Genomic DNA, 12,452 nt, shown 5'->3' on the forward strand with positions numbered 1-12,452 from the left:
TCTGGGGTGAGGTGAGGGGGGCGATTGATACCCATTTTAGGAGGGGGAAGATGCAGACACATTGGAACCAAGTACCTGATCGCAGAGCATAATGAATGGAAAGATCAGCTGTTGTGCAGCCAGAAAGGTTCCATGGAAGCAGAATGTGAGCTTGGAAGTAGAGGTAAATGAGGGTCAAAGTCTTGATGGCAGAGAAAAGGTGGTTAGAGCCTGAAGTTAATTGGGGATTTGTTACTGCTTAGAAAACGGGAAGGAAGACCTTAAAATGGGTCCTTTTTGTCTTTCAGGAGCAGAACTAAGAAAGGCGGGCTTATGGGAAGATATTTAAAAAAGTAATTTCATACCTTGTGAAAGAGGGATTTGAATGGAGTAGAAGTCTGAAATGAGCAGAAAAGTCACTTTAGCTGTTTAGTGAAGTGAAAGTCTTGATGTGTGAGCAGATCCCTATATGTATATTGCAAGAGAAGGTATGTAGTAAGTGAAACATGAGGGTAGTTATTCTACTTATGGAAGTAATAGTTTTATTAAGCATAGTGTGGAGAGGAGAGAATAATGAGATCTTTGAATTATGGTTGATTGCCTCAGTTTAACAGGGACAGGATCCACACAAAATGTGTGCTCAGTGACTATAAGGTAGTTGGAATGATATCAAGGTACTTTTTTTCTCTATTATCCTTTTATTGTTTAACATATCAGATAAACTTAAGTGCAACTGTGGCAAAGATCTGTGGTAGATGCTGTAGAGGGAGGATATGGAAACCATTAGGACACTCCTTAATTTTAAAGAATTTGCAGTTTAGTGTATATTAGGTAAATAAATTAATAACAGCACAGAGTAGAGTAAGGTAAGTATCATAAAAGATGCCAAATGTTTTAAGAGTCCAAAGGCAGGAGATTACCTGAGCAATTGGGGGGAATCAGGAAGAGCTTCCTTTGTTCATTGCTCATTCAAACGCTTATGATTCATCAGTCATTTTGTTGATCACCAATATGAGAGGCATTGTACCAACTGCTGAGAATAGAAAATTAAGAACTCCACCTTCCTCTTAGAGAGTTTACAGTTTATTAGGCTTCAAGGAGAAAATGGCACTTAAAATGGACCTTAAGGATAAACAATATCCTGACAGGTGTGGATTGGGAAGAGGGGAATTCAAATGGAAGGATACTGAGCAGAGAAATGTGGATAGGGAGGTCTGGAGTCAGGTGAGGTGTTCAGTCCAGTTAAACAAGAATATCTGGTGATGCAGCTGGAAAAACTTAGGTTTTTCATAGGTTGTTAAGTTTGACCCCTTCCTTTTACAGATGAGGAAAGTATAGCCCAAAGAAGTTAAAATTTTTGAGGATCATATACCTGGTATGTGGAAGCTCTGTAACTCAAAATGTAGATTTTCTAACTCCAGATTATCTGTGCTCTGTGCAACATATCTGGGTTCATCCATTCTTTCCACAAATATATATTGAGAGCTTACTATGTATTCTAGGTACTGAGGATACAGTGGTGAACAAAAGAGTGAACATGGAAAGATATGTTCTAGTAGAAAGATGCAGTCAATAAACATATATGTTTATCAGGTGGTAACAGGTACTAGGAAGGAAAATAAAGCAAGATAGGACTATGCTGTTTTATATGGACAGAGTGATCAGGGAAAGCCGATTTGATAAGGTGCCTGTATTTGAGAGGTTCTTGAATATCATGAAGTGGCCAGTAGAGAATCTGAGATGACTTGTTTAGAAGGAACTTCACATGTTCATAGCTATGTATTAGGAAGATGAATCTGTAGTATAATGGTGGGCAGTTAGGGCCAGAAATAAGGTGGTGGCAATGGTACTAGAAAAGTATGATGAAAAGCAGATTGAGAGAGTGGTGGTAATTTTAATGGGAAGATCAGTTGGCTTTGAGAGGCTTCTGTTTTACTGTATCTTATATTTTGTAAATCAACATGGTAGGCAAGACTTATCCTTAGGTTGTGGAGTCAGTGGTAGACGGCTCAGGATGAGTTTAGTTCTCTCAAGAAGGGGGAAAAGAATAAGAGTGAACAAAATGTTTAAATAACCTGTATTTTCCAGCTAAAGTTGAACAGGCAAAATCGAACAGGCATAGGACCTGGAATCCCTTAAAGATTCCTGAACGCCAGACTTTTCTCAGTCTTGCGCATCTGTCCTAAGTAAATAAAGCAAGTCTTAGGGCTAATAGTAGTCTGAGACTGAGGTGGAGAGGTAATAAAGAAAGGCTTGACCAGCCCAAAGTTCCCTTTTCCTCTTCTTAAGATAATCATTCCATTTAAAGTCTGCTGTGGAGAGACTGGAGAATGTCTTCAGGGAAGCCTTATGTTCACATTCTTTTTCTTGATGAAAATGGAACCGTGGGTTTTTATAGACAATTCAAGGAGGATGCTGGGTATTGCAGAATGAGTGTGGTTGAGAGTTGGGTAGGCATTCTTTGTGACCTTGACTTCGGGAAGAGCTTTGTTGCCTACCTTTGTCGGTGGTGTAAGACCATGACTGGGCAGTTTTGAAGCTGCATAGTTGTAGATCTTCCCTCATGTAGGTGAAAATTAGTTTTGTCTCAGCCAGATAAATTTGTTAGAGTAGGTGAGCTAGGGTGTCTGGCATTGAAATGGTGGGGTGGTGGCAAACCAGGTAGCAACATGGCAGTTTGAAGAGAGTAAGAAATGAGGATATGAGGTAAGAAACATCAGTAAAGCGAAGAAAGAGGGAATTTGACATCAAGGGAGTGAAATTAGTCTTGAGTTGTAGAAATAGAGCAGAGATGAAAGAAAAGAAAACCTATCCTTTGTATGGGAAAAAAGGTGATATTCTGGGCAAGAAAAGATGATGAAATTTTTTTGGTTAGAAAGGAAGTGTCATTTTTTTGAAATAGCAGACTGACAAGACATATCCAAATGAATAAGTTAAGAATATCTTCTTACATTTTATAAGAAGAAATAGTCTTAAATAGGGGGTTTCAAGACTGAATAATTAGAAATTTATTACTCAAATTGAAGGAAAAATCAGTATTTTCTCTTTTGATTCATGACAAACTCGAAAGTTTTTCTTTTTTTGAGGAAGCTTAGCCCTGAGCTAACATCTGCTGCCAATCCTCCTCTTTTTGCTGAGGAAAACTGGCCCTGAGCTAACACCTGTGCCCATCTTCGTCTACTTTATATGTGGGATGCCTGTCACAGCATGGCTTGACAAGGAGTGCCATGTCCGCACCCAGGATCTGAACTGGCGAACCCTGGGCCGCCAAAGCAGAATGTGCGAACTTAACTGCTGTGCCACTGTGCTGGCCAAAATGGAAAGATTTTTAGAGACTTTTTGACACCTCTGTTGATTAAAAGAAAAGGGTGTGTTGAATATAGTTCATTTGATAATGCTAGGAGAAGGGTGAGGAAAGGCCATCAATGAAATAGTAGGTGAGGTATAATATCATACTTTAAAAGAACAGCATTTGAAAGAACAGAAATATGGAAATTAACATATCAAAGTTGGGAAAGCAAGAGTGGGGAAAGTATTGGAGTACCAGAGAGGGTAGACATCATCAAAGTTGTTTTGGAAGATGAGAAAGTAGAATCATCATAGCCATTGGGAATACCAAACAGGTCAAAGCTGGTTATAAAAGGTGACACAGGTGCCACTGAATGACATCTGCTGCTGTTGTGGGAGGCAGCTGTTCATACTTTGTACTTCCTCCAACTTTCCTCTTTTCCTTCCTTCACTGTTCTCTCTTTTGTCTTTAGTTTTTTCTATGCTGTAGGTTTTTCAGAGAGGTCCCCTTGAAGTTGATCCCTACTGTTAGACCCCTTTACAGGAAAGGTTTACAAATTGCCCGTTTTGTTAGAATTTTTTTGGGGGATACCTCTGTTAGTGAAGAAGCTGCATTCCAGTGGTAGCTTCTTTGTCAGAAACTTTGTTACCAGAGATAGAAATAATATAACAGCCATAAGGTTGTTTTCAGAGGCAGCAGAAAAAAGGTGGTCATTTATATACTAATTAAAATATCCGGTGTGTTGTAGGATAAAATCTGTCACTATAAATCTTGAGACAGAGGGAGATAAGGGGAGGGGATGAGGCTGGATAAAGTAGCAAGCAGGACCTTATCCTAGCCTGGGGAGAGGAACCGGGAAGTTGGTGGGAACATTTGGGAGGAATGTGTGTACTAAATAGTGTGGGCTCCAGTTTCTGGAAGAATCTGGTAATGCTGGGCTGGGTATTCACTGTGTCTAGAAGCTTCAAGAAATCCTATAGCTCATACTGATATTAATGCACGTGATCAAGAAGTCTTTCCCTGACCCATCCCCCCTCTCCAACAGGATTTAAAAATAGCTTTGGTCTCAGAAAACCAGCCAAACATGGCTGATTTACCAAACATGGTAAAATTGTTTGAAAGAAGTGACTTTCTCTTGAGGCTTGTAAAGTCTAGTTTTTGTTATAATGGTGTTCATAGCATTCTACCTGCTTGAATATTGACTGGCTAAATTATTTTGGCAGTTAATTTCTGTTTCCCTTGTGGTTTCAGTTGGATTCAAAATGTATACTTCCTGTCCTAGCCTGTGTTTCATTGCCTTCTAACACCTGCTGTGTTCTACCTTCATGGTAGATGAAGCAATTGCTGAGTTTTTGTTTTGTTTTTTAAGATATGTAATAGTAAATTCTGGACCCACTAGTGCAGCAAGTTTCTCATGAGGCAGTTTTGGGTTGGAGGGTGGTTCAGACTTTAAAAGGGCTAGTTTGTTTAATAGTGGAGAAATACTGTCTGCAGCCTCCAACTACATCTCTAACCCTGACTAGCCGTTTGTTGTTATTGGTAGCGTGAATGAGTACCTGAAAGTTTAGGTAGGTTTGTTTAACTGATTGCTCTTGTTCACTTGTGTTTCAGATAGTGGATTCTTCATCTGTCTGTGGGTATTTTGGCATGTGGTCATCACATATTGCCATTTAAGTTTTGTAATCAAGCTGTATTTTAATTTAGTTGCTGAGTTGTTGTGGATAGACTTATCAGTGGTCTAGGAGGTGGTAACTAAGAAGGGCTAATTAGTAGTTACAGGGAACTACAGGGATAAAGTTTTGGCAAACTTGTTACATGGTAAGTGAGAACTTGTAACCCACTCCTTTCTCGTTAGCATGTAAGTGGAGCTGCTTAGGAAGGCTACTTTCACCCTCCTTTAGACCCAGTTTTTAGTCAGTGGGAAGAGTAGGTGACTACTAATTGTTTAAGGAAACTTTAGGAGTCTCAGGTAGACAAGGTAGCAGTTTTGTTTGGATTTTTTCCTTCTCTGCTTCACTAATACAGAATTTCTTAACTTTATCACTTACCAACATTTTGGGACAGATAATTCTTTGTTGTGGGCAACAGCCCTGTGCGTTAGAATGTTTAGCAGCATCCCTGGCCTCCACCCACTAGATGTCAGTATCATTCACTTCCATTTGTGACAACCGAAAATGTTTCCACACATTGCCAAACGTTCCTTGTGGATGCGTATTCACTCCCAGTTGAGAACCACTGATTTAGGAAATATATTCAGGAAAGATATATATGCACAGCATAGATTCATTTTCTCGTTTTTGCCTTCTTCAGGCTATCATAGATTACATCTTAGGCTTCTCTCAACAGTTTTCTCTTAGGTAGTAATTGGTTAGTTACCACGTTTAGGCTTTACCCATAAAAACTTGTTCTAAATGTATGTTTTTTTTAATCTGTGTTTTATTTTACTGGCAATTACTGAATAGTTACTATATGCAGAGCACAATTATAGGGGCTTTACCTATGGGAAACTCAGAGATCCTGGAGAAAAACGTTCAAGTAACTATAATAGCAGATGAACTGGTAAGTGCCGTGATAGAGAAACAGAGGTACTCTGTAAGTATGGGGAAGAAGAACTTGATTCCAGCAGAGGTAGAGGTGGGGTGAGGAATGTATCTTAGAGGAGGTGAGATTTGGTCTGGGTGTTTTTGTTTGTTTGTTTTGAGGGAGATTGGCGCTGAGCTAACATCTGTTGCCAATCGTCGTCTTTTTGCTTGAGGAAGATTGTCCCTGAGCTAACAAGTATGCCACTGTTCCTCTATTTTGTATGTGGGATGCTGCCACAGTGTGGCTTGATGAGTGGTGTGTAGGTCTGTGCCCGGAATCTGAACCTGCAAACCCCAGGCTGCCAAAGCAGGGTGTGTGAACTTAACCACTACGCCACCCAGCTGGCCCCTTGATCTGGGCTTTGAAAGATGGATGGTACTTTTAAAAGTGGATGTTGGGCAAATGCACTTTTCAGGCAGGAGGAACATCTCACAGCTTCTTTATTCTGAATGCGTTTTTAAAAATTTTGTTCACATCCATTTTATATATGACATTAATATTCTGGCCAGGCCTAAGTTTTTCTTAGATAAAAGATAGGTTATAGACAGAGAAGTAGAGATGTGTAAGTGGTAGTTCTGAAGACTTGATGGCTGGTATAGGTCTTGAAAAGAGAAAAGAAATTTGGTTAGATTGAGTCCTGCAGAATCCCCTTCTTTACTTGTGCTCTTGATTATATACCATTTCTCCAGAACCTTATTTCACTTGTGCTGTCTCTCTTCTTTTAGTCTTCTTTCTAATTATTTGCTTTACTAATCTCTTTTATGGAGTAATCTCCAATTTCTTTTAAAAATCCTTTCCTGGGGCCAGCCCCATGACCCTAGTGCTTGGCTTCCATGGCCCAAGGTTTCACTGGTTCGGATCCTGGGCGCAGACATGGCACTGCTGGTCAGGCCACGCTGAGGTGGCGTCCCACGTGCCACAACTAGAAGGACTCACAACTAAAATATACAACTATGACCTGGGGGGATTTGGGGAGAAAAAGCAGAAAAAAAAAAAAAGAAGATTGGCAATAGTTGTTAGCTCAGGTGCCAATCTTTAAAAACATCCTTTCCTGTTTTCCCTTTAAGCTCTGTCCTTCCTTACCTTTCTTTTATGGCTAACAATTTTAAGTTTGCCCTATACTGTGTTTTTCCTTTTATTTACCATCTACTTTTCTTTAATCCCTTGTAATACAGCTGTTTTCCTGTAGCACTTTACTGGAATTGATATTTCCAAAGGTACCAAAGACCTAATGGCTAGATTCATCCACTGATTGTTTTTCCTTTCTCTCTGACACACTTTTGTTTTCCTTTCTCTCTGTGTCTCTCTGTTCCTCTCATATCCATTAATCCATCCGTCCCAGTTTTGGCCAAGGTATATCGCAGTCCCCGAGGATAAAAAGAGAATATACCCTCAAGTAGTTTTACTGGGCCCACAAGTAAGTACCTAATTGCTACATAGTTAGTTCGTAGCTGCTATGATGTATACACATGGGTCTTAAGGGAAGTTCTTGAGCTCTGTGTCTTGTTTTTAGCGCTGAGATTCCATGATGCTGATTGCCCTGCCTCTTATTTTGTTTTCTTTTCCTGTCACCCTATCAGTGGCAAAAAGAAAGGCATAACCCTATATTCCTCTGCTTTCTCTTCTTTCAATGTTTCTTTTCCTCAGAAGTCACATCCACTCACAGGACTTTTGCTATCACCACATCATCATTGTTTACAATCTATCAAGCATCTACTTAGTATAAATCATTGTGCTAGGTCCTGGGGAGACAGATTGGTATAAGATATCATGCCTGCCATTCAAAGAGTTTATGAACTTTAATGAAATAGGCAGAAACATAAAATAATACATAAAACAAAGTCCAGTTTAGTGGTTTAGAACATGGTCTCTGGGGCAGGACTGCCTGGATTCAAATCACAGCTCTACCGCTTGCTAGCTGTGTTACCTTGGGCAAACTACTTAAGCTTCTTGTACTTCAGTTTCCACATCTGGAAAATGAGGATAATAGTAGTATCTATCCCATACAGTTATAAAGATCAAGCAAGTTAACATGTAAAGTGCTTGGAATGGTTCTGGCACACAGTGAGTACTGTATAAGGTTTAGCTATGTATAATGCGTGAAAATTATCCTCTGGCACTGACTAATCTGATAATTTTGCACCTATGCCTTCTGGACATTCCTAATTTTAGAAGTGTTTTGTCATAGCAAACTCAGCAGTCTAAAAGTTAAACTCTTAATCCTTTCCCTTCTCCTCTCACTCTATTCTTCATGTTTTCTCTTTCTTCATTGGTGCTGCCACTCCTCATCCTCCCACCCAGGTTTAAAACCTTGCAGTCATCTTTGAGTTCTCCCAGTTTTCCTTACCCTTTTCCACACATATACCTTTTGGAAATGTTGCCTTTCTATTTTGTTTTCTTTTTAATTTCTAGCACTGTCAACTTTATACCCATACTGTTGAAGTAGTTTTCCAATTGGTAGCTTGCCTGAAGTTCTCATATGTAACAAGAAGAAAGCATTGACTTTGGGTTTTTAAACACTGCCCACTACTTTCTCTGTTTTTGAACTCGCAACATTTCTGGTCTTGATTTCTTTATCTTTAAATAGAACAGTGGTCTCATAAAATTGCTGTGAGTGTTAAACAAAATAACAGAGACTTACATGTTTAACAAATTCTAGTTCTCCTTCAGACTCCCACCACCTGTCCCTTGCCAACTAATCTTTTGCATTGCTTCTGTATTATTCCTGAAAAGCATTTGCATATGGCTTTCCCTTGCTTGAACTCCTTATTCTAGCAATCTTGGCCTTCCGTAAAATGACCCTCATCTACCTCTGCCATGTGATATCTCCTTATTTTTGATAGGAACCAACTTCCCTAGCCAGAGTAATTACTGTCTTCTAAACATGGTTTATCCATCCATTCTGGTTTTAATCTCTCTTCCCAGGCCATTTCCCCTGTAGCGAGTACCATCCTCCACTATCTTAAGCTTTACCGTCTCTGTGAAGATTTCTTGTCCACTTTGATGATTTCTACAATTTTTGAACTGTGTAGCATTTCCTGTCTCGTAGTCATATTGTACTTAGAGTTTCTTAAATTTGTAATGATCTCTTTTTTTATGTAAGTGGACTATCTCTGCAGCTAGACTGAGTATGATAGAGACCATGTCTCACCGTTTTTTTAATGGCACAATGTACATAATTGGTGTTGAATAAAAGTTTTATGCTTTTATTTTGTTTTTCCAAAACATTTATGGAATACTTATAAATGCCAGTGCTAGGCTCTGAGAATATAAAGACAGATGAAGTGATTTTTGTTCCTTAGGGTAGTGATTTCTTGGGGGAGATGGATATTTCACAGATATTTCAATATAATGTGGTAAATAGTATGCTAAATGTTTTCAAGGAATGCCATAAGTATACTGAGGGAAGTGGAACTTTTACTGCCTGTGGAGTTCAGAGAAACCTTCTGGAGTTGAACCCTTGAGCTCAGTCTTAAAGGATGAGGAGGATTAGCCAAGTGAAGAAAGAAGGGAAGAATGTAGCAGGCAGGGGGAGAAAATGAGTAAATGTCTGGGGGCAGTCTGTTTGAGGAACTCTAAAAATTTTGGTATTAGGAATAGTTGAGAGTTTGGTTGATGTAAACATTGTGATCAGATCAGACTGGCAGTCACGTTATGTCATGTAAATTAAAGAGATTATGATTAGTCCCTATCTCATTCTTTGGGAGTCTGAGGTTCTCTTTCAACAAACCTGGTCGTTAATCTTTTGGGAGCATTTTATGTTTGAATGGCCAGTGTTGTACAGGTTCCTGCTGGAATAGGGAGACACAAGAGAAAGATATTTCTGTAATGCCTGCACTACTTCCCTTGAGATACAGAAAGATTTAAATTTCATTTCCTTACCTTTGAAAGTAGCCTCATCTTAGGCAAAAATTAGTTCTTTGGAACATTATTAAATTGTTATGGAGGAGATGAGAGTTTTAGTGAACGCATGTAATTCTGAAAATAACTTTGGGTTGATAGGACTTATTTTATAGAATCCTCACCTGTTGAGCTTAGACATGGAATGGGAGTGGAGGTAAGGGAAGGGGTTCTGTAGCGTTAGGGGGAAAATCAGAACATTAACTGAAGTCCCTTTGGATTTAGCTTTTTCAAGTCTGTCGTAAAGATAAAAAACATTGCAGACTCTTTTTGAGACTCTTTTTGATGATTAACATTTTGTTCTCACATTTCTTGAGGGCATTTTTCCTTCTGTAGTGTCTGTCTTAAGAAACATGATTCTAAAATCTGTTATATTTAAAGAATTGCTATATTGATGCATTAATAGCCTCAGTCTGTTTCCTACAACTCTGCAGGTTCACTGACCACATTAAGTTGAATCCTTTTTCCTTCCCTCCTCTTCCCAAAGGCCCAGTACGTCAGTGCTGTGTTAGTTGGGATGCAGTATATTAAAATGTGTTTCCCTTATACTGCCTCTTAGAAAGGTCACGAATTATTAGTTTTTTATCAGGTGACAACCATAACCAAATTTTCTTTGAGTACTGTGCAGTGATGAGATATCGGTAGTAAGATAATCAGAGTAAAATGCAATTGGAAGATGGTCTTCAAAGAAGAAATGAGTTACAGGTATGCTTATTTGAATTTTCTTTTTTTTTTTTTGCTGGCAGAAAAAGATAAAAAGCATAGTATTAAGAGAACCACCAGAGGCTCAATTTGAATGTAAAAAGTATCTTAGGGCATCTGCAAAATTTTGTGCATGTACACACACGCCCAGTTTGTGTAACAGACTTTTCAAGTGAAATTTTGGTATTTTAATATCTAATTCTATAAAGTACATATTTCTCAAATTCTGTTGCACTTAAATAACCAAAATAATAATAGTTTGTCTGAAGTAATTATTGGTTTTGCTTTGTTTTGTTTTTTAATGAAAAAAAAAACATTTTAAGAAGCAAAACGAATGTTAAGGCATATTGGTCATAAATTCTGGTTTATAAAAGGAAAAGAAAAGTTAACACATTAATCACTTTCTAATTAAAAAAATTATTAATTTGGTGTCTGTAAACTCATATACAGGAGTCTTTTTGGTTTCCTAAGAAAGCACCATGGTGTAGTGAGTTGAATGAGCAAGGCCTTTGAATTAAGACTGGCCTAATTTGTATTTAGGTTGTCCTGAGTTCAGATCCCAGCTTTCCTATGTATAGCAATGTGTCCTTGAACTTCTCTAGTTTTAAGTTTTCCACTCTATTTTTCTATCTGTAAAATGACAGAAATAGAATTATTGGGAGAATTACATGAGGAGACGTATATGTAAAACCCAGCATACTTCCAGTTGGATAAAGAGCCTAATTTATACGTTGTTTTCGTTTTCTGCATTTCTGAATGTATCAATATTTACCTATAAACTTGCTAATGTAGTCTTTGAATTGGGTGGGAGCAGTTATGCCTTAAATGGCTATAGGGTGGTTGAGGGGTCTTTACTGTGAAGTGGGCTACTTTATTCCTCTCAAGGACCATCTTACATTTTACTCGTGCTTTATACTTTTTAAAATGCTTTTATATAATGTCTTCTTATCCTCTTGTATACAATAACCTTGTATAACTGGATTGGCATTTTGTAGAAAAGGAGGATGTGACTCAAATTACCTGATTAGTGGCAGAATTGGGATTGACCTTAATCTGCTCCGTCTTCGTCCACTGCACACTTGGGCACTGCTCTTAAAAATGAAAAGTTTCTCTTTTGATATCTGCATTTGCCATTGATGCTGTCAAGTGGTATAATGTGTCTTAGATAGTTCACAATTGGTGGTTGCAAATTCATGTATTAAAAAGCATCTTTCTGGGGCTGGCCCAGTGGCATAGTGGTTAAGTTCTCCCACTCCGCTTCGGCAGCCTGAGGTTCAGGGGTCCAGATCCCAGGCGCAGACCTATACACTGCTTGTCAAGCCATTCTGTAGTGGCATCCCAGATGCAAAATAGAGGAAGATTGGCACAGATGTTACTTCAGTGGCAATCTTCCTCACCAAAAAAAAGCCTCTCTCTTAAAAGTTACATTAATTTTTTAAAATTTTAAGAGCTAATGTAGTCTGGTTCATGCCACTTTTAGCATCCAGGAAAGTAATACATATTTGTTTTAAATAAAATAAAACAAAACCCAGAAAATTGTTGAGTGATCATATGACAGTGAAAGAGAATGCTAATCATTGCTGGGACAATAGGCATAAATCTGGACTGTTCCGGGCACACAGGAACTTATGGTCCTTCTACCATCCAGGGTTGAGTAGCCTTTTAGTTATTTTTTATATGTATATTAACATATTCACATACATGTATACACATATGTATGTATATACTTTAAAAACTGGGATTGGGCTATATCATATGGTTTTGTAATCTTTTTTTTTCACTTAACATTTTATCAGACATGTTCATAATTTTATAGCTACCACATCGTTGGAAACATCAGCCTGCAGTTATGTTGTATGGGTATACCCTAATTTTCTATACTGATTTCCTAACAATGAAACTTTATGTGTCCAGTACTTTGTCATTCTTTTCAAAATGCTGTAATGAACATCCCTACACACCTATATCCTTGTGTATGCTTACTTGAGTGACAGGATAT

The 12,452-nt window shown here is 38.3% G+C and overlaps 1 protein-coding gene across 16 annotated transcripts in view; it reads left to right on the top strand.

Annotated features, from left to right (window-relative positions):
* SMG7 (SMG7 nonsense mediated mRNA decay factor) overlaps nt 1-12,452 on the top strand; it is an 84,553-nt gene that overhangs the window by 2,407 nt on the left and 69,694 nt on the right. The window lies entirely within an intron of this gene.

Source organism: Equus przewalskii, chromosome 23 (genome assembly GCF_037783145.1).
Source record: "Equus przewalskii isolate Varuska chromosome 23, EquPr2, whole genome shotgun sequence".
Lineage (NCBI taxonomy): Eukaryota > Metazoa > Chordata > Mammalia > Perissodactyla > Equidae > Equus > Equus przewalskii.